General features: G+C 47.4%; 32 non-coding genes and 6 pseudogenes across 32 annotated transcripts; all 38 read left to right on the top strand.

Annotated features, from left to right (window-relative positions):
* The first annotated feature begins 199 nt into the window (after positions 1 to 199).
* Positions 200 to 318, top strand: LOC143005869 (5S ribosomal RNA). Its single transcript, XR_012964106.1, has one exon. It is a non-coding gene; the product is annotated as a 5S ribosomal RNA (ribosomal RNA).
* A 245-nt stretch (positions 319 to 563) lies between these two features.
* Positions 564 to 682, top strand: LOC143005965 (5S ribosomal RNA). The gene has a single exon (XR_012964169.1). It is a non-coding gene; the product is annotated as a 5S ribosomal RNA (ribosomal RNA).
* Positions 683 to 1,145: 463 nt separating this feature from the next.
* On the top strand, positions 1,146 to 1,264 carry LOC143005958 (5S ribosomal RNA). The gene has a single exon (XR_012964163.1). It is a non-coding gene; the product is annotated as a 5S ribosomal RNA (ribosomal RNA).
* Positions 1,265 to 1,509: 245 nt separating this feature from the next.
* On the top strand, positions 1,510 to 1,628 carry LOC143005890 (5S ribosomal RNA; annotated as a pseudogene).
* Positions 1,629 to 2,073: 445 nt separating this feature from the next.
* On the top strand, positions 2,074 to 2,192 carry LOC143005940 (5S ribosomal RNA). Its single transcript, XR_012964146.1, has one exon. It is a non-coding gene; the product is annotated as a 5S ribosomal RNA (ribosomal RNA).
* Positions 2,193 to 2,436: 244 nt separating this feature from the next.
* LOC143005928 (5S ribosomal RNA) lies at positions 2,437 to 2,555 on the top strand. Its single transcript, XR_012964135.1, has one exon. It is a non-coding gene; the product is annotated as a 5S ribosomal RNA (ribosomal RNA).
* A 457-nt stretch (positions 2,556 to 3,012) lies between these two features.
* LOC143005855 (5S ribosomal RNA) lies at positions 3,013 to 3,131 on the top strand. The gene has a single exon (XR_012964093.1). It is a non-coding gene; the product is annotated as a 5S ribosomal RNA (ribosomal RNA).
* Positions 3,132 to 3,570: 439 nt separating this feature from the next.
* Positions 3,571 to 3,689, top strand: LOC143005969 (5S ribosomal RNA). Its single transcript, XR_012964173.1, has one exon. It is a non-coding gene; the product is annotated as a 5S ribosomal RNA (ribosomal RNA).
* Positions 3,690 to 6,745: 3,056 nt separating this feature from the next.
* Positions 6,746 to 6,864, top strand: LOC143005861 (5S ribosomal RNA). The gene has a single exon (XR_012964098.1). It is a non-coding gene; the product is annotated as a 5S ribosomal RNA (ribosomal RNA).
* A 457-nt stretch (positions 6,865 to 7,321) lies between these two features.
* Positions 7,322 to 7,440, top strand: LOC143005961 (5S ribosomal RNA). The gene has a single exon (XR_012964166.1). It is a non-coding gene; the product is annotated as a 5S ribosomal RNA (ribosomal RNA).
* Positions 7,441 to 7,685: 245 nt separating this feature from the next.
* On the top strand, positions 7,686 to 7,804 carry LOC143005880 (5S ribosomal RNA). The gene has a single exon (XR_012964115.1). It is a non-coding gene; the product is annotated as a 5S ribosomal RNA (ribosomal RNA).
* Positions 7,805 to 8,267: 463 nt separating this feature from the next.
* Positions 8,268 to 8,386, top strand: LOC143005936 (5S ribosomal RNA). The gene has a single exon (XR_012964142.1). It is a non-coding gene; the product is annotated as a 5S ribosomal RNA (ribosomal RNA).
* A 245-nt stretch (positions 8,387 to 8,631) lies between these two features.
* LOC143005937 (5S ribosomal RNA) lies at positions 8,632 to 8,750 on the top strand. Its single transcript, XR_012964143.1, has one exon. It is a non-coding gene; the product is annotated as a 5S ribosomal RNA (ribosomal RNA).
* A 466-nt stretch (positions 8,751 to 9,216) lies between these two features.
* On the top strand, positions 9,217 to 9,335 carry LOC143005935 (5S ribosomal RNA). Its single transcript, XR_012964141.1, has one exon. It is a non-coding gene; the product is annotated as a 5S ribosomal RNA (ribosomal RNA).
* A 245-nt stretch (positions 9,336 to 9,580) lies between these two features.
* On the top strand, positions 9,581 to 9,699 carry LOC143005883 (5S ribosomal RNA). Its single transcript, XR_012964118.1, has one exon. It is a non-coding gene; the product is annotated as a 5S ribosomal RNA (ribosomal RNA).
* A 245-nt stretch (positions 9,700 to 9,944) lies between these two features.
* LOC143005929 (5S ribosomal RNA) lies at positions 9,945 to 10,063 on the top strand. The gene has a single exon (XR_012964136.1). It is a non-coding gene; the product is annotated as a 5S ribosomal RNA (ribosomal RNA).
* Positions 10,064 to 10,526: 463 nt separating this feature from the next.
* LOC143005897 (5S ribosomal RNA) lies at positions 10,527 to 10,645 on the top strand (annotated as a pseudogene).
* A 245-nt stretch (positions 10,646 to 10,890) lies between these two features.
* On the top strand, positions 10,891 to 11,009 carry LOC143005868 (5S ribosomal RNA). The gene has a single exon (XR_012964105.1). It is a non-coding gene; the product is annotated as a 5S ribosomal RNA (ribosomal RNA).
* Positions 11,010 to 11,254: 245 nt separating this feature from the next.
* On the top strand, positions 11,255 to 11,373 carry LOC143005860 (5S ribosomal RNA). The gene has a single exon (XR_012964097.1). It is a non-coding gene; the product is annotated as a 5S ribosomal RNA (ribosomal RNA).
* A 463-nt stretch (positions 11,374 to 11,836) lies between these two features.
* LOC143005882 (5S ribosomal RNA) lies at positions 11,837 to 11,955 on the top strand. Its single transcript, XR_012964117.1, has one exon. It is a non-coding gene; the product is annotated as a 5S ribosomal RNA (ribosomal RNA).
* A 245-nt stretch (positions 11,956 to 12,200) lies between these two features.
* LOC143005859 (5S ribosomal RNA) lies at positions 12,201 to 12,319 on the top strand. The gene has a single exon (XR_012964096.1). It is a non-coding gene; the product is annotated as a 5S ribosomal RNA (ribosomal RNA).
* A 463-nt stretch (positions 12,320 to 12,782) lies between these two features.
* Positions 12,783 to 12,901, top strand: LOC143005944 (5S ribosomal RNA). Its single transcript, XR_012964150.1, has one exon. It is a non-coding gene; the product is annotated as a 5S ribosomal RNA (ribosomal RNA).
* A 245-nt stretch (positions 12,902 to 13,146) lies between these two features.
* LOC143005881 (5S ribosomal RNA) lies at positions 13,147 to 13,265 on the top strand. Its single transcript, XR_012964116.1, has one exon. It is a non-coding gene; the product is annotated as a 5S ribosomal RNA (ribosomal RNA).
* A 460-nt stretch (positions 13,266 to 13,725) lies between these two features.
* Positions 13,726 to 13,844, top strand: LOC143005874 (5S ribosomal RNA). The gene has a single exon (XR_012964110.1). It is a non-coding gene; the product is annotated as a 5S ribosomal RNA (ribosomal RNA).
* Positions 13,845 to 14,089: 245 nt separating this feature from the next.
* LOC143005893 (5S ribosomal RNA) lies at positions 14,090 to 14,208 on the top strand (annotated as a pseudogene).
* A 245-nt stretch (positions 14,209 to 14,453) lies between these two features.
* On the top strand, positions 14,454 to 14,572 carry LOC143005910 (5S ribosomal RNA; annotated as a pseudogene).
* Positions 14,573 to 14,817: 245 nt separating this feature from the next.
* Positions 14,818 to 14,936, top strand: LOC143005927 (5S ribosomal RNA). Its single transcript, XR_012964134.1, has one exon. It is a non-coding gene; the product is annotated as a 5S ribosomal RNA (ribosomal RNA).
* Positions 14,937 to 15,399: 463 nt separating this feature from the next.
* LOC143005949 (5S ribosomal RNA) lies at positions 15,400 to 15,518 on the top strand. The gene has a single exon (XR_012964154.1). It is a non-coding gene; the product is annotated as a 5S ribosomal RNA (ribosomal RNA).
* A 245-nt stretch (positions 15,519 to 15,763) lies between these two features.
* Positions 15,764 to 15,882, top strand: LOC143005902 (5S ribosomal RNA; annotated as a pseudogene).
* A 245-nt stretch (positions 15,883 to 16,127) lies between these two features.
* On the top strand, positions 16,128 to 16,246 carry LOC143005876 (5S ribosomal RNA). The gene has a single exon (XR_012964112.1). It is a non-coding gene; the product is annotated as a 5S ribosomal RNA (ribosomal RNA).
* Positions 16,247 to 16,491: 245 nt separating this feature from the next.
* On the top strand, positions 16,492 to 16,610 carry LOC143005875 (5S ribosomal RNA). Its single transcript, XR_012964111.1, has one exon. It is a non-coding gene; the product is annotated as a 5S ribosomal RNA (ribosomal RNA).
* Positions 16,611 to 17,070: 460 nt separating this feature from the next.
* Positions 17,071 to 17,189, top strand: LOC143005934 (5S ribosomal RNA). The gene has a single exon (XR_012964140.1). It is a non-coding gene; the product is annotated as a 5S ribosomal RNA (ribosomal RNA).
* A 245-nt stretch (positions 17,190 to 17,434) lies between these two features.
* On the top strand, positions 17,435 to 17,553 carry LOC143005886 (5S ribosomal RNA; annotated as a pseudogene).
* A 463-nt stretch (positions 17,554 to 18,016) lies between these two features.
* On the top strand, positions 18,017 to 18,135 carry LOC143005954 (5S ribosomal RNA). The gene has a single exon (XR_012964159.1). It is a non-coding gene; the product is annotated as a 5S ribosomal RNA (ribosomal RNA).
* Positions 18,136 to 18,595: 460 nt separating this feature from the next.
* LOC143005947 (5S ribosomal RNA) lies at positions 18,596 to 18,714 on the top strand. The gene has a single exon (XR_012964153.1). It is a non-coding gene; the product is annotated as a 5S ribosomal RNA (ribosomal RNA).
* Positions 18,715 to 19,307: 593 nt separating this feature from the next.
* On the top strand, positions 19,308 to 19,426 carry LOC143005926 (5S ribosomal RNA). The gene has a single exon (XR_012964133.1). It is a non-coding gene; the product is annotated as a 5S ribosomal RNA (ribosomal RNA).
* Positions 19,427 to 19,671: 245 nt separating this feature from the next.
* On the top strand, positions 19,672 to 19,790 carry LOC143005925 (5S ribosomal RNA). The gene has a single exon (XR_012964132.1). It is a non-coding gene; the product is annotated as a 5S ribosomal RNA (ribosomal RNA).
* A 245-nt stretch (positions 19,791 to 20,035) lies between these two features.
* LOC143005956 (5S ribosomal RNA) lies at positions 20,036 to 20,154 on the top strand. The gene has a single exon (XR_012964161.1). It is a non-coding gene; the product is annotated as a 5S ribosomal RNA (ribosomal RNA).
* Positions 20,155 to 24,977: the final 4,823 nt, after the last annotated feature.

The raw sequence follows: 24,977 nt of genomic DNA, 5'->3' as shown, positions 1-24,977 counted from the left end.
TGTAAGTGGTCCCTCTGTATGTTCTATGTGATGATTATCAGTTTCATTAGGTAAGACTTCATTATCCAGAAATGTGTGTTTCTGATGAAGGCATCATGTAAATTGTGATATACATGAACTTGAGTGTAGTCAAGTGTACACGGTGACTTGAACTGGGTCTGTCTCACCTATAAACAGCCTCTTGGTGGCTGCTCTCCTCGTTTACGGCCATACCACTCTGAACACACCCGATCTCGTCTAATCTCGGAAGCTAAGCAGCGTCGGGCCAGGTGAGTACTTGGATGGGAGACCGCCTGGGAATACCCGGTGCAGTAAGCATTTTGGCCCTCTGAGCAGCAGGCCTCACCTGGTCCTCCTCCCTCATCTTTCACTCCCTCTGTGAACACGCAATTTCCCTCGGGAAAATAAAGTTGTATCTTATCTTATCTGAAATGTTAGTGTTCTTCTGATGAAGGCATCATGTAAATTGTGATATACATGAACTTGAGTGTAGTCATGTGTACACGGTGACTTGAACTGGGTCTGTCTCACCTATAAAGAGCCTCTGTGTGGCTGTTCTCCTCGTTTACGGCCATACCACTCTGAACACGCCTGATCTCGTCTGATCTCGGAAGCTAAGCAGCGTCGGGCCAGGTTAGTACTTGGATGGGAGACCGCCTGGGAATACCCGGTGCCTTAAGCATTTTGGCCCTCTGAGCAGCAGGCCTCACCTGGTCCTCCTCCCTCGTGTTTCACTCCCTCTGTCAACACCCAATGTCCCTCGGGAGAATAAAGTTGTATCTTATCTTATCTTATATGAAAGCATACATTCAGAAAATGAGTATTGCACATGGGCATAATATGAGATGATTGAATGCACATGAGGAGTGAAGTACACGAGCCACTGTGTGACGATGATGATGATGATGATGATGATGATAATGATGATGAAAGTGAGCGTCAGAGATGTTAGTGGTCCCTCTTTATGTTCTATGTGATGATTATCAGTTTCATTAGGTAAGACTTCATTATCCAGAAATGTGTGTTTCTGATGAAGGCATCATGTAAATTGTGATATACATGAACTTGAGTGTAGTCATGTGTACACGGTGACTTGAACTGGGTCTGTCTCACCTATAAAGAGCCTCTGTGTGGCTGCTCTCCTCGTTTACGGCTATACCACTCTGAACACGCCCGATCTCGTCTGATCTCGGAAGCTAATCAGCGTCGGGCCAGGTTAGTACTTGGTTGGGAGACCACATGGGAATACCCGGTGCCGTAAGCATTTTGGCCCTCTGAGCAGCAGGCCTCACCTGGTCCTCCTCCCTCATGTTTCACTCCCTCTGTCAACACGCAATTTCCATCTGGAGAATAAAGTTGTATCTTATCTTATCTGAAATGTTAGTGTTCTTCTGATGAAGGCATCATGTAAATTGTGATATACATGAACTTGAGTGTAGTCATGTGTACACGGTGACATGAACTGGGTCTGTCTCACCTATAAAGAGCCTCTGTGTGGCTGCTCTCCTCGTTTACGTCCATAACACTCTGAACACGCCCGATCTCGTCTGATCTCGGAAGCTAATCAGCGTTGGGCCAGGTTAGTACTTGGATGGGAGACCGCCTGGGAATACCCGGTGCCGTTAGCATTTTGGCCCTCTGAGCAGCAGGCCTCACCTGGTCCTCCTCCCTCATGTTTCACTCACTCTGTGAACACGCAAGTTCCCTCGGGAGAATAAAGTTGTATCTTATCTTATCTTATATGAAAGCATACATTCAGAAAATGAGTATTGCACATGGGCATAATATGAGAAGATTGAATGCACATGAGAAGTGAAGTACACGAGCCACTTTGTGACGATGATGATGATGATGATGAAAGTGAGCGTCAGAGATGTAAGTGGTCCCTCTGTATCTTCTATGTGATGATTATCAGTTTCATAAGGTAAGACTTCATTATCCAGAAATGTGTGTTTCTGATGAAGGCATCATGTAAATTGTGATATACATGAACTTGAGTGTAGTCATGGGTACACGGTGACTTGAACTGGGTCTGTCTCACCTATAAAGAGCCTCTGTGTGGCTGCTCTCCTCGTTTACGGCCATACCACTCTGAACACGCCCGATCTCGTCTGATCTCGGAAGCTAATCAGGGTCGGGCCAGGTTAGTACTTGGATGGGAGACCGCCTGGGAATACCCGGTGCCGTAAGCATTTTGGCCCTCTGAGCAGCAGGCCTCACCTGGTCCTCCTCCCTCATGTTTCACTCCCATGTCAACACGCAATTTCCCTCGGGAGAATAAAGTTGTGTCTTATCTTATCTGAAATGTTAGTGTTCTTCTGATGAAGGCATCATGTAAATTGTGATATACATGAACTTGAGTGTAGTCATGTGTACACGGTGACTTGAACTGGGTCTGTCTCACCTATAAAGAGTCTCTGTGTGGCTGCTCCCCTCGTTTACGGCCATACCACTCTGAACACGCCCGATCTCGTCTGATCTCGGAAGCTAAGCAGCGTCGGGCCAGGTTAGTACTTGGATGGGAGACCGCCTGGGAATACCCGGTGCCGTAAGCATTTTGGCCCTCTGAGCAGCAGGCCTCACCTGGTCCTCCTCCCTCATGTTTCACTCCCTCTGTCAACACCCAATGTCCCTCGGGAGAATAAAGTTGTATCTTATCTTATCTTATATGAAAGCATACATTCAGTAAATGAGTATTGCACATGGGCATAATATGAGATGATTGAATGCACATGAGAATTGAAGTACACGAGCCACTGTGTGACGATGATGATGATGACGATGATGATGATGATGAAAGTGAGCGCCAGAGATGTTAGTGGTCCCTCTTTATGTTCTATATGATGATTATCAGTTTCATTAGGTAAGACTTCATTATCCAGAAATGTGTGTTTCTGATGAAGGCATCATGTAAATTGTGATATACATGAACTTGAGTGTAGTCATGTGTACACGGTGACTTGAACTGGGTCTGTCTCACCTATGAAGAGCCTCTGTGTGGCTGCTCTCCTCGTTTACGGCCATACCACTCTGAACACGCCCGATCTCGTCTGATCTCAGAAGCTAAGCAGCGTCAGGCCAGGTTAGTACTTGGATGGGAGACCGCCTGGGAATACCCGGTGCCGTAAGCATTTTGGCCCTCTGAGCAGCAGGCCTCACCTGGTCTTCCTCCCTCATGTTTCACTCCCTCTGTCAACACGCAATTTCCCTCGGGAGAATAAAGTTGTATCTTATCTTATCATATATGAAAGCATACATTCAGAAAATGAGTATTGCACATGGTCATAATATGAGAAGATTGAATGCACATGAGAAGTGAAGTACACGAGCCACTGTGTGACGATGATGATGATGAAAGTGAGCGTCAGAGATGTAAGTGGTCCCTCTGTATGTTCTATGTGATGATTATCAGTTTCATTAGGTAAGACTTCATTATCCAGAAATTTGTGTTTCTGATGAAGGCATCATGTAAATTGTGATATACATGAACTTGAGTGTAGTCATGCGTACACGGTGACTTGAACTGGGTCTGTCTCACCTATAAAGAGCCTCTGTGTGGCTGCTCTCCTCGTTTACGGCCATACCACTCTGAACACGCCTGATCTCGTCTGATCTCGGAAGCTAAGCAGCGTCGGGCCAGGTTAGTACTTGGATGGAAGACCGCCTAGGAATACCCGGTGCTGTAAGCATTTTGGCCCTGTCAGCAGCAGGCCTCACCTGGTCCTCCTCCCTCATGTTTCACTCACTCTGTGAACACGCAAGTTCCCTCGGGAGAATAAAGTTGTATCTTATCTTATCTTATATGAAAGCATACATTCAGAAAATGAGTTTTGCACATGGGCATAATATGAGAAGATTGAATGCACATGAGAAGTGAAGTACACGAGCCACTGTTTGACGATGATGATGATGAAAGTGAGCGTCAGAGATGTAAGTGGTCCCTCTGTATGTTCTATGTGATGATTATCAGTTTCATTAGGTAAGACTTCATTATCCAGAAATGTGTGTTTCTGATGAAGGCATCATGTAAATTGTGATATTGTGGTGATTATACATAATTCCCCCTCGGACTATGGTGTGGGTAGGTGTGTTCCCCACGCTGGTTAAAAGGGCGAGAACTTCCGGTCCGTAGGTGTTGTTGTTCTGCTGTATTGATTGTACGAGACGAGTGAATCCGCATGTCTATAAAGTGGACGTTAAAACTCAATACGCAGCCTCCGACTCCCGTCCTTCGGCACTACACTGGTGACCCTGACGCGAGTCTCGATGAAGTATCTGAGACTGGACTGAACATGGCCGTTTTTCTCAAATTGCCGGAGTTTTGGGAGACGTCCGCGGCGGCATGGTTCGCACAGACGGAAGCTCAATTCGCCCTCCGCGGGATAACGGATGACGACACACGCTATTTCCACGTCGTCTCCGCACTGGGGAGCTCTACAGCGGCCCGGACAGTGGGGGGTATTACTTGTCTTCCTGCCCTGGAGAAATATGCAGCATTCAAGACTCTCCTGCTCAAAACCTTCGAGCTGTCACGGCCGGAACGAGCCCGACGCCTGTTCGCTATTCACGGCCTCAGAGACAGTAAGCCCTCAGAGCACATGGAGATGATGCTGAACCTGCTAGGTAAAGAAGAGCCAAATTTCCTGTTCATGGAACTGTTCCTTCGGCACATGCCGCCACACGTGCAAACAGCCTTAACTAATACAACTATCACGGAGCCACGAGCTTTCGCCGAGGAGGCTGATCGCTTTTTCCTGGCTACCCAGCGTTTCGCCCCTGAGGTGCTAGCCCCGACGCGCAGCTACATGCCCCCCAGCAGAGGAATGCTAACTACAGGAGACCCTGTGACTGCTGACGGCCGCACAAATTCAGGCATGTGCTACTTCCATGCGCGTTTCGGCGCTAAAGCTAAGAGATGCCGGCCCCCTTGCAACTATGGACCGGCGGGAAACGACAGGGCCCACGTTCAGTTGTAGCCGTGAGCGTGGGTGCAACAAGCAGACTACTATTCATTAAGGACACCCTCTCCAGGCGTAACTTTCTCTGCGACACCGGAGCTAACAGGAGCGTTTTGCCGGCCACGAGGAGTGACACCGCCAGCGGAGGCTACGGCCCCCCATTGACGTCTGCTAACGACACCCCTATCCGCACCTATGGCACAAAGACTGTGAACCTGTGTCTCGAGGGCCGGCAGTTTACGTGGGATTTTGTTACGGCCGACATTTCCTTCCCCATCCTCGGTGCGGATTTCCTGTGCGCTCACGGACTACTAGTGGACGTCAAGAACAGCCGCTTGGTAGACGCATTGACATTCTCCTCGCTTGCTTGTGTCCGCGGTGAGGCAACATACGGCGGACTCTCCAGCTCTCTTGCTGAGGGGGACAGATATCAACGCCTACTTGGTGAGTTTCCCAGCCTGACGAAGCCCACCTTTTCCGCCACTACCATCAAGCACGGGGTTGAACACCACATTGACACTAAGGGCCCCCCGGTCTACGCTAGGGCCCGGCGGCTCAATCCTGTCAGGCTGGCAGTCGCCAGGTCAGAGTTTGCCAACATGGAGTGCCTGGGCATTATCCACTGCTCTGACAGCCCATGGGCCTCACCCCTCCACATCGTCCCTAAACCAGATGGCGGTTGTCGTCCGTTCGGAGACTACCGCCGCCTTAACGACGCTACCACACCGGACCGCTACCCGGTCCCCCACATCCAGGATTTCTCCGCACATCTGGCTGGCAAACTGGTTTTCTCCAAAGTGGATCTGGTGCGGGGCTACCACCAAGTCCCGGTGCACCCTGCAGACATCCCCAAAACGGCGGTGGTCACGCCGTTCGGACTGTTTGAGTTCCTGCGGATGCCGTTTGGACTTAAGAACGCTGCACAGTCTTTCCAGCGGTTGATGGATTCGACGCTAAGAGACATGCCGTTAATTTTCGTTTACCTAGACGATATTCTCGTTGCCAGCTCCTCGGAGGGAGAGCACCAAGTACACCTCCGGGATCTCTTCAAAAGGCTCGACCAGCACGGCTTGATTATCAACCCTGCGAAGTGCGTGTTCGGGTTGCCCTCCATCCAATTCCTCGGACATATGGTGAGCAAAGAGGGGGCTGCCCCCCTCCCTGCAAAGGTGGAGGCCGTGTCCGCCTTTCCAAGACCGCACACAGCTCGTGCACTCCGGGAGTTTCTGGGGATGGTGACCTTTTATCACCGGTTCATCCGCCGGGCCGCCCACACTATGCGCCCGCTATACGAGGCTCTTAAGGGTAAGTCCCCCGGTCAGGCCGTCGACTGGACGGCTGAGAGGGATGCCGCGTTCGATGCCACCAAAGCCGCCCTGAGCCAAGCCACCATGCTGGCCCACCCGTCGCACAAGGCCCCCATCGCTATCACCACGGACGCGTCTGATTATGCTGTGGGAGCGGTGCACGAGCAATGGGTCGACGGCGCCTGGCAGCCACTCGCCTTTTTCAGCCGCCAGTTGACCCCCAGGGAGCGCAAGTACAGTGCGTTTGACAGAGAGCTCCTCGGCCTCTGGTTGGCAGTCCGCCATTTCAGGTTCCTGCTGGAAGGTCGAGAGTTTACGGCATTCGTGGATCATAAGCCGCTCACGTTCTGCATGTCCAAGGTGGCCGAGCCGTGGTCGGCCCGCCAGCAGCGTCAGTTCTCCTTCATATCGGAATACACCACGGACATCCGACACGTCGCCGGAAAGGACAACGTGGTGTTCTGTGTGGCTGCTCTCCTCGTTTACGGCCATACCACTCTGAACACGCCCGATCTCGTCTGATCTCGGAAGCTAAGCAGCGGCGGGCCAGGTTAGTACTTGGATGGGAGACCGCCTGGGAATACCCGGTGCCGTAAGCATTTTGGCCCTCTGAGCAGCAGGCCTCACCTGGTCCTCCTCCCTCATGTTTCACTCCCTCTGTCAACACGCAATTTCCCTCGGGAGAATAAAGTTGTATCTTATCTTATCTTATATGAAAGCATACATTCAGAAAATGAGTATTGCACATGGGCATAATATGAGAAGATTGAATGCACATGAGAAGTGAAGTACACGAGCCACTGTGTGACGATGATGATGATGACGATGATGATGATGATGAAAGTGAGCGTCAGAGATGTTAGTGGTCCCTCTTTATGTTCTATGTGATGATTATCAGTTTCATTAGGTAAGACTTCATTATCCAGAAATGTGTGTTTCTGATGAAGGCATCATGTAAATTGTGATATACATGAACTTGAGTGTAGTCATGTGTACACGGTGACTTGAACTGGGTCCGTCTCACCTATGAAGAGCCTCTGTGTGGCTGCTCTCCTCGTTTACGGCCATACCACTCTGAACATGCCCGATCTCGTCTGATCTCGGAAGCTAAGCAGCGTCGGGCCAGGTTAGTACTTGGATGGGAGACCGCCTGGGAATACCCGATGCCGTAAGCATTTTGGCCCTCTGAGCAGCATGCCTCACCTGGTCTTCCTTCCTCATGTTTCACTCCCTCTGTCAACACGCAATTTCCCTCGGGAGAATAAAGTTGTATCTTATCTTATCTGAAATGTTAGTGTTCTTCTGATGAAGGCATCATGTAAATTGTGATATACATGAACTTGAGTGTAGTCATGCGTACACGGTTACTTGAACTTGGTCTGTCTCACCTATAAAGAGCCTCTGTGTGGCTACTCTCCTCGTTTACGGCCATACCACTCTGAACACGCCTGATCTCATCTGATCTCGGAAGCTAAGCAGCGTCGAGCCAGGTTAATACTTGGATGGGAGACCGCCTAGGAATACCCGGTGCCGTAAGCATTTTGGCCCTCTGAGCAGCAGGCCTCACCTGGTCCTCCTCCCTCATGTTTCACTTCCTCTGTCAACACCCAATTTCCCTCGGGAGAATAAAGTTGTATCTTATCTTATCTTATATGAAAGCATACATTCAGAAAATGAGTATTGCACATGGGCATAATATGAGATGATTGAATGCACATGAGGAGTGAAGTACAGGAGCCACTGTGTGACGATGATGATGATGATGATGATGATGATGATGAGGATAAAAGTGAGCGTCAGAGATGTAAGTGGTCCCTCTGTATGTTCTATGTGATGATTATCAGTTTCATTAGGTAAGACTTTATTATCCAGAAATGTGTGTTTCTGATGAAGGCATCATGTAAATTGTGATATACATGAACTTGAGTGTAGTCATGTGTACACGGTGACTTGAACTGGGTCTGTCTCACCTATAAAGAGCCTCTGTGTGGCTGCTCTCCTCGTTTACGGCCATACCACTCTGAACACGCCCGATCTCGTCTGATCTCGGAAGCTAAGCAGCGTCGGGCCAGGTTAGTACTTGGATGGGAGACCGCCTGGGAATACCCGGTGCAGTAAGCATTGTGGCCCTCTGAGCAGCAGGCCTCACCTGGTCCTCCTCCCTCATGTTTCACTCCCTCTGTGAACACGCAATTTCCCTCGGGAGAATAAAGTTGTATCTTATCTTATCTGAAATGTTAGTGTTCTTCTGATGAAGGCATCATGTAAATTGTGATATACATGAACTTGAGTGTAGTCATGTGTACACGGTGACTTGAACTGGGTCTGTCTCACCTATAAAGAGCCTCTGTGTGGCTGCTCTCCTCGTTTACGGCCATACCACTCTGAACACGCCCGATCTCGTCTGATCTCGGAAGCTAAGCAGCGTCGGGCCAGGTTAGTACTTGGATGGGAGACCGCCTGGGAATACCCTGTGCCGTAAGCATTTTGGCCCTCTGAGCAGCAGACCTCACCTGGTCCTCCTCCCTCATGTTTCACTCCATCTGTCAACACCCAATGTCCCTCGGGAGAATAAAGTTGTATCTTATCTTATCTTATATGAAAGCATACATTCTGAAAATGAGTATTGCACATGGGCATAATATGAGATGATTGAATGCACATGAGGAGTGAAGTACACGAGCCATTGTGTGACGATGATGATGATGATGATGATGATGATGATGATGATGATGAAAGTGAGCGTCAGAGATGTTAGTGGTCCCTCTTTATGTTCTATGTGATGATTATCAGTTTCATTAGGTAAGACTTCATTATCCAGAAATGTGTGTTTCTGATGAAGGCATCATGTAAATTGTGATATACATGAACTTGAGTGTAGTCATGTGTACACGGTGACTTGAACTGGGTCTGTCTCACCTATAAAGAGCCTCTGTGTGGCCGCTCTCCTCGTTTACGGCCATACCACTCTGAACACGCCCGATCTCGTCTGATCTCGGAAGCTAAGCAGCGTCGGGCCAGGTTAGTACTTGGATGGGAGACCGCCTGGGAATACCCGGTGCAGTAAGCATTTTGGCCCCCTGAGCAGCAGGCCTCACCTGGTCCTCCTCCCTCATGTTTCACTCCCTCTGTGAACACGCAATTTCCCTCGGGAGAATAAAGTTGTATCTTATCTTATCAGAAATGTTAGTGTTCTTCTGATGAAGGCATCATGTAAATTGTGATATACATGAACTTGAGTGTAGTCATGTGTACACGGTGACTTGAACTGGGTCTGTCTCACCTATAAAGAGCCTCTGTGTGGCTGCTCTCCTCGTTTACGGCCATACCACTCTGAACACGCCCGATCTCGTCTGATCTCGGAAGCTAATCAGCGTCTGGCCAGGTTAGTACTTGGATGGGAGACCGCCTGGGAATACCCGGTGCAGTAAGCATTTTGGCCCTCTGAGCAGCAGGCCTCACCTGGTCCTCCTCCCTCATGTTTCACTCCCTCTGTCAACACGCAATTTCCCTCGGGAGAATAAAGTTGTATCTTATCTTATCTGAAATGTTAGTGTTCTTCTGATGAAGGCATCATGTAAATTGTGATATACATGAACTTGAGTGTAGTCATGCGTACACGGTGACTTGAACTGGGTCTGTCTCACCTATAAAGAGCCTCTGTGTGGCTGCTCTCCTCGTTTACGGCCATACCACTCTGAACACGCCTGATCTCGTCTGATCTCGGAAGCTAAGCAGCGTCGGGCCAGGTTAGTACTTGGGTGGGAGACCGCCTGGGAATACCCGGTGCCGTAAGCATTTTGGCCCTCTGAGCAGCAGGCCTCACCTGGTCCTCCTCCCTCATGTTTCACTCCCTCTGTCAACAACCAATGTCCCTTGGGAGAATAAAGTGGTATCTTATCTTATCTTATATGAAAGCATACATTCAGAAAATGAGTATTGCACATGGGCATAATATGAGATGATTGAATGCACATGAGGAGTGAAGTACAGGAGCCACTGTGTGACGATGATGATGATGATGATGATGATGATGATGAGGATAAAAGTGAGCGTCAGAGATGTAAGTGGTCCCTCTGTATGTTCTATGTGATGATTATCAGTTTCATTAGGTAAGACTTTATTATCCAGAAATGTGTGTTTCTGATGAAGGCATCATGTAAATTGTGATATACATGAACTTGAGTGTAGTCATGTGTACACGGTGACTTGAACTGGGTCTGTCTCACCTATAAAGAGCCTCTGTGTGGCTGCTCTCCTCGTTTACGGCCATAGCACTCTGAACACGCCCGATCTCGTCTGATCTCGGAAGCTAAGCAGCGTCGGGCCAGGTTAGCACTTGGATGGGAGACCGCCTGGGAATACCCGGTGCAGTAAGCATTTTGGCCCTCTGAGCAGCAGGCCTCACCTGGTCCTCCTCCCTCATGTTTCACTCCCTCTGAGAACACGCAATTTCCCTCGGGAGAATAAAGTTGTATCTTATCTTATCAGAAATGTTAGTGTTCTTCTGATGAAGGCATCATGTAAATTGTGATATACATGAACTTGAGTGTAGTCATGTGTACACGGTGACTTGAATTGGGTCTGTCTCACCTATAAAGAGCCTCTGTGTGGCTGCTCTCCTCGTTTACGGCCATACCACTCTGAACACGCCCGGTCTCGTCTGATCTCTGAAGCTAATCAGCGTCGGGCCAGGTTAGTACTTGGATGGGAGACCGCCTGGGAATACCCGGTGCCGTAAGCATTTTGGCCCTCTGAGCAGCAGGCCTCACCTGGTCCTCCTCCCTCAACTTTCACTCCCTCTGTCAACACGCAATTTCCCTCGGGAGAATAAAGTTGTATCTTATCTTATCTGAAATGTTAGTGTTCTTCTGATGAAGGCATCATGTAAATTGTGATATACATGAACTTGAGTGTAGTCATGCGTACACGGTGACTTACTCTGGGTCTGTCTCACCTATAAAGAGCCTCTGTGTGGCTGCTCTCCTCGTTTACGGCCATACCACTCTGAACACGCCTGATCTCGTCTGATCTCGGAAGCTAAGCAGCGTCGGGCCAGGTTAGTACTTGGATGGGAGACCGCCTGGGAATACCCGCTGCCGTAAGCATTTTGGCCCTCTGAGCAGCAGGCCTCACCTGGTCCTCCTCCCTCATGTTTCACTCCCTTTGTCAACAACCAATGTCCCTCGGGAGAATAAAGTTGTATCTTATCTTATCTTATATGAAAGCATACATTCAGAAAATGAGTATTGCACATGGGCATAATATGAGATGATTGAATGCACATGAGGAGTGAAGTACAGGAGCCACTGTGTGACGATGATGATGATGATGATGATGATGATGATGAGGATGAAAGTGAGCGTCAGAGATGTAAGTGGTCCCTCTGTATGTTCTATGTGATGATTATCAGTTTCATTAGGTAAGACTTCATTATCCAGAAATGTGTGTTTCTGATGAAGGCATCATGTAAATTGTGATATACATGAACTTGAGTGTAGTCATGTGTACACGGTGACTTGAACTGGGTCTGTCTCACCTATAAAGAGCCTCTGTGTGGCTGCTCTCCTCGTTTACGGCCATACCACTCTGAACACGCCCGATCTCGTCTGATCTCGGAAGCTAATCAGCGTCTGGCCAGGTTAGTACTTGGATGGGAGACCGCCTGGGAATACCCGGTGCAGTAAGCATTTTGGCCCTCTGAGCAGCAGGCCTCACCTAGTCCTCCTCCCTCATGTTTCACTCCCTCTGTCAACACGCAATTTCGCTCGGGAGAATAAAGTTGTATCTTATCTTATCTGAAATGTTAGTGTTCTTCTGATGAAGGCATCATGTAAATTGTGATATACATGAACTTGAGTGTAGTCATGCGTACACGGTGACTTGAACTGGGTCTGTCTCACCTATAAAGAGCCTCTGTGTGGCTGCTCTCCTCGTTTACGGCCATACCACTCTGAACACGCCTGATCTCGTCTGATCTCGGAAGCTAAGCAGCGTCGGGCCAGGTTAGTACTTGGATGGGAGACCGCCTGGGAATACCCGCTGCCGTAAGCATTTCGGCCCTCTGAGCAGCAGGCCTCACCTGGTCCTCCTCCCTCATGTTTCACTCCCTTTGTCAACAACCAATGTCCCTCGGGAGAATAAAGTTGTATCTTATCTTATCTTATATGAAAGCATACATTCAGAAAATGAGTATTGCACATGGGCATAATATGAGATGATTGAATGCACATGAGGAGTGAAGTACAGGAGCCACTGTGTGACGATGATGATGATGATGATGATGATGATGATGAGGATAAAAGTGAGCGTCAGAGATGTAAGTGGTCCCTCTGTATGTTCTATGTGATGATTATCAGTTTCATTAGGTAAGACTTTATTATCCAGAAATGTGTGTTTCTGATGAAGGCATCATGTAAATTGTGATATACATGAACTTGAGTGTAGTCATGTGTACACGGTGACTTGAACTGGGTCTGTCTCACCTATAAAGAGCCTCTGTGTGGCTGCTCTCCTCGTTTACGGCCATACCACTCTGAACACGCCTGATCTCGTCTGATCTCGGAAGCTAATCAGCGTCGGGCCAGGTTAGTACTTGGATGGGAGACCGCCTGGGAATACCCGGTGCCGTAAGCATTTTGGCCCTCTGACCAGCAGGCCTCACCTGGTCCTCCTCCCTCATGTTTCACTCCCTCTGTGAACACGCAATTTCCCTCGGGAGAATAAAGTTGTATCTTATCTTATCTGAAATGTTAGTGTTTTTCTGATGAAGGCATCATGTAAATTGGGATATACATGAACTTGAGTGTAGTCATGCGTACACGGTGACTTGAACTGGGTCTGTCTCACCTATAAAGAGCCTCTGTGTGGCTGCTCTCCTCGTTTACGGCCATACCACTCTGAACACGCCTGATCTCGTCTGATCTCGGAAGCTAAGCAGCGTCGGGCCAGGTTCGTACTTGGATGAGAGACCGCCTAGGAATACCCGGTGCCGTAAGCATTTCTGCCCTCTGAGCAGCAGGCCTCACCTGGTCCTCCTCCCTCATGTTTCACTCCCTCTGTCAACACCCAATGTCCCTCGGGAGAATAAAGTTGTATCTTATCTTATCTTATATGAAAGCATACATTCAGAAAATGAGTATGGCACATGGGCATAATATGAGATGATTGAATGCACATGAGAAGTGAAGTACACGAGCCACTGTGTGACGATGATGATGATGATGATGATGATGATGATGATGAAAGTGAGCGTCAGAGATGTTAGTGGTCCCTCTTTATGTTCTATGTGATGATTATCAGTTTCATTAGGTAAGACTTCATTATCCAGAAATGTGTGTTTCTGATGAAGGCATCATGTAAATTGTGATATACATGAACTTGAGTGTAGTCATGTGTACACGGTGACTTGAACTGGGTCTGTCTCACCTATAAAGAGCCTCTGTGTGGCTGCTCTCCTCGTTTATGACCATACCACTCTGAACACGCCCGATCTCGTCTGATCTGGGAAGCTAAGCAGTGTCGGGCCAGGTTAGTACTTGGATGGGAGACCGCCTGGGAATACCCGGTGCCGTAAGCATTTTGGCCCTCTGAGCAGCAGGCCTCACCTGGTCTTCCTCCCTCATGTTTCACTCCCTCTGTCAACACGCAATTTCCCTCGGGAGAATAAAGTTGTATCTTATCTTATCTGAAATGTTAGTGTTCTTCTAATGAAGGCATCATGTAAATTGTGATATACATGAACTTGAGTGTAGTCATGTGTACACGGTGACTTGAACTGGGTCTGTCTCACCTATAAAGAGCCTCTGTGTGGCTGCTCTCCTCGTTTACGGCCATACTACTCTGAACACGCCCGATCTCGTCTGATCTCGGAAGCTAAGCAGCGTCGGGCCAGGTTAGCACTTGGGTGGGAGACCGCCTGGGACTACCCGGTGCAGTAAGCATTTTGGCCCCCTGAGCAGCAGGCCTCACCTGGTCCTCCTCCCTCATGTTTCACTCCCTCTGTGAACACGCAATTTCCCTCGGGAGAATAAAAATGTATCTTATCTTATCAGAAATGTTAGTGTTCTTCTAATGAAGGCATCATGTAAATTGTGATATACATGAACTTGAGTGTAGTCATGTGTACACGGTGACTTGAACTGGGTCTGTCTCACCTATAAAGAGCCTCTGTGTGGCTGCTCTCCTCGTTTACGGCCATACCACTCTGAACACGCCCAATCTCGTCTGATCTCGGAAGCTAATCAGCGTCTGGCCAGGTTAGTACTTGGATGGGAGGCCCCCTTGGAATACCCGGTGCAGTAAGCATTTTGGCCCTCTGAGCAGCAGGCCTCACCTGGTCCTCCTCCCTCATGTTTCACTCCCTCTGTCAACACGCAATTTCCCTCGGGAGAATAAAGTTGTATCTTATCTTATCTGAAATGTTAGTGTTCTTCTGATGAAGGCATCATGTAAATTGTGATATACATGAACTTGAGTGTAGTCATGCGTACACGGTGACTTGAACTGGGTCTGTCTCACCTATAAAGAGCCTCTGTGTGGCTGCTCTCCTCGTTTACGGCCATACCACTCTGAACACGCCTGATCTCGTCTGATCTCGGAAGCTAAGCAGCGTCGGGCCAGGTTAGTACTTGGGTGGGAGACCGCCTGGGAATACCCGGTGCCGTAAGCATTTTGGCCCTCTGAGCAGCAGGCCTCACCTGGTCCTCCTCCCTCATGTTTCACTCCCTCTGTCAACAACCAATGTCCCTCGGGAGAATAAAGTGGTATCTTATCTTATCTTATATGAAAGCATACATTCAGAAAATGAGTATTGCACATGGGCATAATATGAGATGATTGAATGCACATGGGGAGTGAAGTACAGGAGCCACTGTGTGACGATGATGATGATGATGATGATGATAATGATGAGGATGAAAGTGAGCGTCAGAGATGTAAGTGGTCCCTCTGTATGTTCTATGTGATGATTATCAGTTTCATTAGGTAAGACTTCATTATCCAGAAATGTGTGTTTCTGATGAAGGCATCATGTAAATTGTGATATACATGAACTTGAGTGTAGTCATGTGTACACGGTGACTTGAACTGGGTCTGTCTCACCTATAAAGAGCCTCTGTGTGGCTGCTCTCCTCGTTTACGGCCATACCACTCTGAACACGCCCGATCTCGTCTGATCTGGGAAGCTAAGCAGTGTCGGGCCAGGTTAGTACTTGGATGGGAGACCGCCTGGGAATACCCGGTGCCGTAAGCATTTTGGCCCTCTGAGCAGCAGGCCTCACCTGGTCTTCCTCCCTCATGTTTCACTCCCTCTGTCAACACGCAATTTCCCTCGGGAGAATAAAGTTGTATCTTATCTTATCAGAAATGTTAGTGTTCTTCTGATGAAGGCATCATGTAAATTGTGATATACATGAACTTGAGTGTAGTCATGTGTACACGGTGACTTGAACTGGGTCTGTCTCACCTATAAAGAGCCTCTGTGTGGCTGCTCTCCTCGTTTACGGCCATACCACTCTGAACACGCCCGATCTCGTCTGATCTCGGAAGCTAATCAGCGTCTGGCCAGGTTAGTACTTGGATGGGAGAGCGCCTGGGAATACCCGGTGCAGTAAGCATTTTGGCCCTCTGAGCAGCAGGCCTCACCTGGTCCTCCTCCCTCATGTTTCACTCCCTCTGTCAACACGCAATTTCCCTCGGGAGAATAAAGTATTATCTTATCTTATCTGAAATGTTAGTGTTTTTCTGATGAAGGCATCATGTAAATTGGGATATACATGAACTTGAGTGTAGTCATGCGTACACGGTGACTTGAACTGGGTCTGTCTCACCTATAAAGAGCCTCTGTGTGGCTGCTCTCCTTGTTTACGGCCATACCACTCTGAACACGCCTGATCTCGTCTGATCTCGGAAGCTAAGCAGCGTCGGGCCAGGTTCGTACTTGGATGAGAGACCGCCTAGGAATACCAGGTGCCGTAAGCATTTTGGCCCTCTGACCAGCAGGCCTCACCTGGTCCTCCTCCCTCATGTTTCACTCCCTCTGTGAACACGCAATTTCCCTCGGGAGAATAAAGTTGTATCTTATCTTATCTGAAATGTTAGTGTTTTTCTGATGAAGGCATCATGTAAATTGGGATATACATGAACTTGAGTGTAGTCATGCGTACACGGTGACTTGAACTGGGTCTGTCTCACCTATAAAGAGCCTCTGTGTGGCTGCTCTCCTCGTTTACGGCCATACCACTCTGAACACGCCTGATCTCGTCTGATCTCGGAAGCTAAGCAGCGTCGGGCCAGGTTCGTACTTGGATAGGGGACCGCCTAGGAATACCAGGTGCCGTAAGCATTTTGGCCCTCTGAGCAGCAGGCCTCACCTGGTCCTCCTCCCTCATGTTTCACTCCCTCTGTCAACACCCAATGTCCCTCGGGAGAATAAAGTTGTATCTTATCTTATCTTATATGAAAGCATACATTCAGAAAATGAGTATGGCACATGGGCATAATATGAGATGATTGAATGCACATGAGAAGTGAAGTACACGAGCCACTGTGTGACGATGATGATGATGATGATGATGATGATGATGATGAAAGTGAGCGTCAGAGATGTTAGTGGTCCCTCTTTATGTTCTATGTGATGATTATCAGTTTCATTAGGTAAGACTTCATTATCCAGAAATGTGTGTTTCTGATGAAGGCATCATGTAAATTGTGATATACATGAACTTGAGTGTAGTCATGTGTACACGGTGACTTGAACTGGGTCTGTCTCACCTATAAAGAGCCTCTGTGTGGCTGCTCTCCTCGTTTACGGCCATACCACTCTGAACACGCCCGATCTCGTCTGATCTCGGAAGCTAAGCAGCGTCGGGCCAGGTTAGTACTTGGATGGGAGACCGCCTGGGAATACCCGGTGCAGTAAGCATTTTGGCCCCCTGAGCAGCAGGCCTCACCTGGTCCTCCTCCCTCATGTTTCACTCCCTCTGTGAACACGCAATTTCCCTCGGGAGAATAAAGTTGTATCTTATCTTATCTGAAATGTTAGTGTTTTTCTGATGAAGGCATCATGTAAATTGGGATATACATGAACTTGAGTGTAGTCATGCGTACACGGTGACTTGAACTGGGTCTGTCTCACCTATAAAGAGCCTCTGTGTGGCTGCTCTCCTCGTTTACGGCCATACCACTCTGAACATGCCTGATCTCGTCTGATCTCGGAAGCTAAGCAGCGTCGGGCCAGGTTCGTACTTGGATGAGAGACCGCCTAGGAATACCAGGTGCCGTAAGCATTTTGGCCCACTGAGCAGCAGGCCTCACCTGGTCCTCCTCCCTCATGTTTCACTCCCTCTGTCAACACCCAATGTCCCTCGGGAGAATAAAGTTGTATCTTATCTTATCTTATATGAAAGCATACATTCAGAAAATGAGTATGGCACATGGGCATAATATGAGATGATTGAATGCACATGAGAAGTGAAGTACAGGAGCCACTGTGTGACGATGATGATGATGATGATGATGATGATGATGAGGATAAAAGTGAGCGTCAGAGATGTAAGTGGTCCCTCTGTATGTTCTATGTGATGATTATCAGTTTCATTAGGTAAGACTTTATTATCCAGAAATGTGTGTTTCTGATGAAGGCATCATGTAAATTGTGATATACATGAACTTGAGTGTAGTCATGTGTACACGGTGACTTGAACTGGGTCTGTCTCACCTATAAAGAGCCTCTGTGTGGCTGCTCTCCTCGTTTACGGCCATACCACTCTGAACACGCCCGATCTCGTCTGATCTTGGAAGCTAATCAGCGTCGGGCCAGGTTAGTACTTGGATGGGAGACCGCCTGGGAATACCCGGTGCCGTAAGCATTTTGGCCCTCTGCCCAGCAGGCCTCACCTGGTCCTCCTCCCTCATGTTTCACTCCCTCTGTGAACACGCAATTTCCCTCGGGAGAATAAAGTTGTATCTTATCTTATCTTATATGAAAGCATACATTCAGAAAATGAGTATGGCACATGGGCATAATATGAGATGATTGAATGCACATGAGAAGTGAAGTACACGAGCCACTGTGTGACGATGATGATGATGATGATGATGATGATGAGGATAAAAGTGAGCGTCAGAGATGTAAGTGGTCCCTCTTTATGTTCTATGTGATGATTATCAGTTTCATTAGGTAAGACTTCATTATCCAGAAATGTGTGTTTCTGATGAAGGCATCATGTAAATTGTGATATACATGAACTTGAGTGTAGTCATGTGTACACGGTGACTTGAACTGGGTCTGTCTCACCTATAAAGAGCCTCTGTGTGGCTGCTCTCCTCGTTTACGGCCATACCACTCTGAACACGCCCGATCTCGTCTGATCTGGGAAGCTAAGCAGTGTCGGGCCAGGTTAGTACTTGGATGGGAGACCGCCTGGGAATACCCGGTGCCGTAAGCATTTTGGCCCTCTGAGCAGCAGGCCTCACCTGGTCTTCCTCCCTCATGTTTCACTCCCTCTGTCAACACGCAATTTCCCTCGGGAGAATAAAGTTGTATCTTATCTTATCTGAAATGTTAGTGTTCTTCTGATGAAGGCATCATGTAAATTGTGATATACATGAACTTGAGTGTAGTCATGTGTACACGGTGACTTGAACTGGGTCTGTCTCACCTATAAAGAGCCTCTGTGTGGCTGCTCTCCTCGTTTAAGGCCGTACCACTCTGAACACGCACAATCTCGGATGCTAAGCAGCGTCGGGCCAGGTTAGTACTTGGATGGGAGACAGCCTGGGAATACCCGGTGCAGTAAGCATTTTGGCCCTCTGAGCCGCAGGCCTCACCTGGTCCTCCTCGTTTCACTCCCTCTGTGAACACGCAATTTCCCTCGGGAGAATAAAGTTGTATCTTATCTTATCAGAAATGTTAGTGTTCTTCTGATGAAGGCATCATGTAAATTGTGATATACATGAACTTGAGTGTAGTCATGTGTACACGGTGACTTGAACTGGGTCTGTCTCACCTATAAAGAGCCTCTGTGTGGCTGCTCTCCTCGTTTACGGCCATACCACTCTGAACACGCCCGATCTCGTCTGATCTCGGAAGCTAATCAGCGTCGGGCCAGGTTAGTACTTGGATGGGAGACCGCCTGGGAATACCCGGTGCCGTAAGCATTTTGGCCCTCTGAGCAGCAGGCCTCACCTGGTCCTCCTCCCTCATGTTTCACTCCCTCTGTCAACACGCAATTTCCCTCGGGAGAATAAAGTTGTATATTATCTTATCAGAAATGTTAGTGTTCTTCTGATGAAGGCATCATGTAAATTGTGATATACATGAACTTGAGTGTAGTCATGTGTACACGGTGACTTGAACTGGGTCTGTCTCACCTATAAAGAGCCTCTGTGTGGCTGCTCTCCTCGTTTACGGCCATACCACTCTGAACACGCCCGATCTCGTCTGATCTCGGAAGCTAATCAGCGTCGGGCCAGGTTAGTACTTGGATGGGAGACCGCCTGGGAATACCCGGTGCCGTAAGCATTTTGGCCCTCTGAGCAGCAGGCCTCACCTGGTCCTCCTCCCTCATGTTTCACTCCCTCTGTGAACACGCAATTTCCCTCGGGAGAATAAAGTTGTATCTTATCTTATCTGAAATGTTAGTGTTTTTCTGATGAAGGCATCATGTAAATTGGGATATACATGAACTTGAGTGTAGTCATGCGTACACGGTGACTTGAACTGGGTCTGTCTCACCTATAAAGAGCCTCTGTGTGGCTGCTCTCCTCGTTTACGGCCATACCACTCTGAACACGCCCGATCTCTTCTGATCTCGGAAGCTAATCAGCGTCGGGCCAGGTTAGTACTTAGATGGGAGACCGCTTGGGAATACCCGGTGCCGTAAGCATTTTGGCCCTCTGAGCAGCAGGCCTCACCTGGTCCTCCTCCCTCATGTTACACTCCCTCTGTCAACACGCAATTTCCCTCGGGAGAATAAAGTTGTATCTTATCTTATCTTATATGAAAGCATACATTCAGAAAATGAGTATTGCACATGGGCATAATATGAGAAGATTGAATGCACATGAGAAGTGAAGTACACGAGCCACTGTGTGACGATGATGATGATGATGATGATGATGATGATGATGATGATGAAAGTGCGCAGCATCCAGGCAGAAATGCCATCAATGTGTGTAAATTTGGGGTAAATTGGGGAATATTGAAAATTTTCTAAAAATGTTGACCCGGGTCATCGATTTTTGAAACTGGAGAAAACTTTAAAAGCCAATATCTGTGACAAGGAAGGAGATAGAGAGCTAAAATTGCAGACGCAGTATCCAGGCAGAAATGCCATCAATGTGTGTAAATTTGGGGCAAATTGGGGAATATTGAAAATTTTCTAAAAATGTGGTCATCGATTTTTGAAACTGGAGATACTTGAAAAGCCCATATCTGTGACAAGGAAGGAGATAGAGAGCTACAATTTCAGACGCAGCATCCAGGCAGAAATGCCATCAATGTGTGTAAATTTGGGGCAAATTGGGGAATATTGAAAATTTTCAAAAAAAATGTTGACCCGGGTCATCAATTTTTGAAACTGGAGAAAACTTGAAAAGCCCATATCTGTGACAAGGAAGGAGATAGAGAGCTACAATTTCAGACGCAGCATCCAGGCAGAAATGCCATCATTGTGTGTAAATTGGGGCAAATTGGGGAATATTGAAAATTTTGGAAAAAAGTTGACACCCGGGTCATCGATTTTTGAAACTGGAGAAAACTTTAAAAGCCCATATCTGTGACAAGGAAGGAGATAGAGAGCTAAAATTTCAGACGCAGCATCCAGACAGAAATGCCATCAATTTGTGTAAATTTGGGGCAAATTGGGGAATATTGAAAATTTTCTAAAAATGTTGACCCGCGGGTCATCGATTCTTGAAACTAGAGAAAACTTGAAAAGCCCATATCTGTGAAAAGGAAGGAGATAGAGGCTTCTGTGTTCTTCTGATGAAGGCATCATGTAAATTGTGATATACATGAACTTGAGTGTAGTCATGTGTACACGGTGACTTGAACTGGGTCTGTCTCACCTATAAAGAGCCTCTGTGTGGCTGCGCTCCTCGTTTACGGCCATACCACTCTGAACACGGAAGTAAGAGGAGGTGTGTGTGAGCTCCAGGCGTGCGTGTATTTTGACTGATCCTGTGCGGCAATTTTGATTTTGAGTTTAAACTGTGGCGTTTCTTTAAGCCCAGATTTTTCGTTTCTTTGATAGCTCGGTTTTTGGAGCCACCCCCAGCAGTTTTGACTGTCTGGGGGACACTTTAAGTTATTTGTTTGTTTGGTTTGTGTTTTCCTGATGGAAAATAGTTTATACTGTGCTCCAAGTATGGTGAGAACCAGAGGAAAGGGAGCCAGAGTCGCTGCACCGGGCCCGGACCGGACGGCCGAGGCAAACGAGCCGATGGTGAAAGACGATCGGGCGTACAGGACCTTGGACGGTCAGAATATGACGGGAGAAATGGAGGACACACGTGCGGTGACAGCTCCTGACGTAGCCGAAAATGCGGAAGGAGGAAGAGGGCAGGAGAGAGAAATCATCAGAGAGGAAGAGATACGGATTATTAAGGATAAAGCTGAAGAGTTTCAGCAAAATTTAACGCTCGCGCTGGAGCTGATTGGAGAAGATAAAGTGACCGCAATGGAGCTGATCCAGGCAATACAAGACACTTGTGGGAAAATCATCGCCTGCCGGTACACGGGCAGAAATAAATATGAGATCACAATGAATCACCCGAAGGGGAAAGAAAGACTATTGGACGGCATAAAAATTGGACAGACCGCGATCATGTCCAAGGAGTTATGTAATGATGAGCTGGTGGTCTCGTTTCTGGGGCTGCCGGCGTATATCACGGACAGCGTCATTCTGGGCAAGCTGAACAGCTGGGGAGTGAGTGCAGTATCCCCGATCATCATCAAGTTTGAGACGGCTTTTGGAGCAGAGTTCTTCAGAGTTTTGCACGACAAACAGGTGAAAGTGTGCAGACAGTGCATACAGACTGGTCATATCCTGAGGGACTGTCCAGATTTCCTTTGTAGAAAATGTGGAGAGCAGGGGCACTATGCAAGGGAGTGCATGGGCAGAGGGAACAAATGCCAGAGCTGCAAAAAGGAGAGCAGCAGATGTGTTTGTGAGGACGTTGATCATGCTCCAGGGACGGGAGGAAAGCAACGTGAGGAGCAGGAAGAATCGAGAGAGAATATCTCTGAGAGGGAGGAGACCGAGAAGGATCGTGCGGAGGGGGAAGCGGAGAAAGGAAGAGACATACTGGAGTCGGACGGAGAGCAAGGAATGGAGGTGAGAGGATCGACAGCTGAGGTGCCGGGACATGGAGACGCAGCAGAGGGGCAGAGTGTGGATACATCGGAGAGAAAGGAGAGGAAGGTGAAAATTGTTCAACTTCAGCGGCCCCCAGAATCAGACTCAGAGATATGCTTGACGGGGTCTCAAGAGTCGGGGAACTCGGAGTCTGATATGGACCTCGGAAACAGCCAGGAGCTGGGGAAGAGAAGACTGCAATGGATGCTGAAGACAAGGGGATCAAAAAGAGGAAAAAGTAAGACGTGAACTGTAGCATAAAGATGATGGGCCTGATTTATCTCTATGTATTTACAATGTTAAAAATACTATCGCAAAACACAAACGGCTTAAGATGTATTAACAAGATGAGAGATGTTTTAAGGGTGGATACTTTTGACATCCTCTGTGTACAAGAGACTAGGTGGACAAGGGAGTGGAGAAGCTATCTGAGGGATACATGGGCTGGAAAAGTGTGGGCAAACAACGGTGTAAATGGACGAGCCGGAGTCGCTATTTTTGCGAAAGGAGATAAGATCCAAAATGTTAAGGAAATAGTGAAGGATGATGAGGGAAGGGTGATCGGTATTGAATTTATTTACAGGAATGTGCTTTACAAATTTTTGAATATTTATGCATCGAATGAGGACAACAAGCGTGGAATTTTCTTTGATCAACTAAAACCGCATTTGGGAGGGAACATTTGTGTAGTGGGGGATTTTAACTGTGCACTTACGAGGTTGGATATATCAAGCAACAATACATACAAAAGTGATATAAGTAGGAAATCGCTAAATGAGCTTTTTGACTATTTCAACCTGGTAGATCTGTGGAGGGTGCGCAATATGGGAGAAAGGGGCTTTTCCAGACGACAGACGGTTCTGGGGCACTTAAACAGTCCAGGATTGACTTATGTCTATTAGCATCTGGGCTGGAAAAAAAGATTTCAAAATGCTGGTATGAGTTCACAGGGTTTAGCGATCATGCAAGGTTATGGGTGGAGCTGGGGGAGAAAGAGCACAAAGGTGGAGGGTTATGGTGTTTAAATAACAGTGTTTTGCTGGATGGAAAATATAGGGAGAAAGTTGAAAATCTACTGAAAGAAAGAAAAAGAGAACTCGGGGGGGGTTGCATAAATATGGGGGAGTGGTGGGAGGAGGTGAAATTGCACATCAAAAAAGTGACAATAAACTATTGTAAAAATAAAATGGAGAAGGAAAGAAGGACTGAGTATAGTTTAAGAGACCAGATTAATAAAGAGCTGGAAAGGTCGATTGCAGAGGAAAACTTCAACAATCTAAAATATCTCATGCTGAGAAAACAATTAGATGAGCTTGAGAAGAAACGGAGCAGAGGGGCAGCTATCAGATCAAGGATGAAGGATATTTTAGAAGGGGAAAAGAATACAAGTTTCTTTTTAGGGCTTGAAAAAAGACAGCAAAAGAAAGCTCATCTGCAAAACCTGAAAAATGAAGAGGGTAAGACAATGGAGAAGACAGGGGAAATGCTGGAGGTGGCTCATAAACATTTTAAAAAACTTTTTTCAAAGATGGAGGTAAACTCTACAGACCACAGTGTTTTTGAAGGGATAGAAAAAAAATTAGGGGAAGAGGACAGAGCAGACTGTGATAAAAACATAACAGAGGAAGAATTGGAAAGAGCAATAAATGGTTTGAATAAGAACAAAAGTCCAGGGCTGGATGGGTTATCGGGGGAATTTTACATCACCTTTAAACAGGTGATAAAGCCAATTCTCCTGAGAATCTTTCAATGCATGGAGCGGGAGGGGAAAGCATCTGGGGACTTCTTCACGGGGCTAATCCGAGTGGTGTATAAGAATAAGGGTGACAAAGGTGATTTGGGGAATTATAGGCCAATTAGTCTGCTAAATACAGATTATAAAATACTGGCTAAAATCCTGGCAAACAGATTGAAGGAGGTGATAGGCACAGTGGTGAATCCCTGTCAGTGTTATGGTGTGGTAGGGAGAGACATTAGTGACATCATCTTATCGATCCAGGACATCTTTGACAAAATGAATCAGAAGGGAGGGCTGTACATAGGGGTTGATTTAGAGAAGGCGTTTGATAGGGTGGATCATGATTTTTTGTTTAAAACACTGGGAAAGATGGGTTTCGGGGAAGGTTTCACTAAATGGATTAGGTTAATATATAGGAATGCCATCAGTAGGGTGAAAATAAACGGGAGGTTAACTGAGAGCTTCGCTCTGGAGAGGTCAATCAGGCAAGGATGCCCGCTTTCAGCTATGTTATACTCCATAGCGGCAGAACCCTTGTCTGCCCTCATTAGGAGGGACCCAGGGATTTTGGGGATTGAAATGGAAGATAAAACGGACACGAAAATCTACCAGT

The sequence above is a fragment of the Genypterus blacodes genome, unplaced genomic scaffold (genome assembly GCF_046128005.1).
Source record: "Genypterus blacodes isolate CSIRO-AG114 ecotype Tasmania unplaced genomic scaffold, CSIRO-AGI_Gbla_v1 ptg000072l_1, whole genome shotgun sequence".
In the NCBI taxonomy this organism is placed as follows: Eukaryota; Metazoa; Chordata; class Actinopteri; order Ophidiiformes; family Ophidiidae; genus Genypterus; species Genypterus blacodes.
This window is presented reverse-complemented; position numbering and strand designations above follow the sequence as displayed.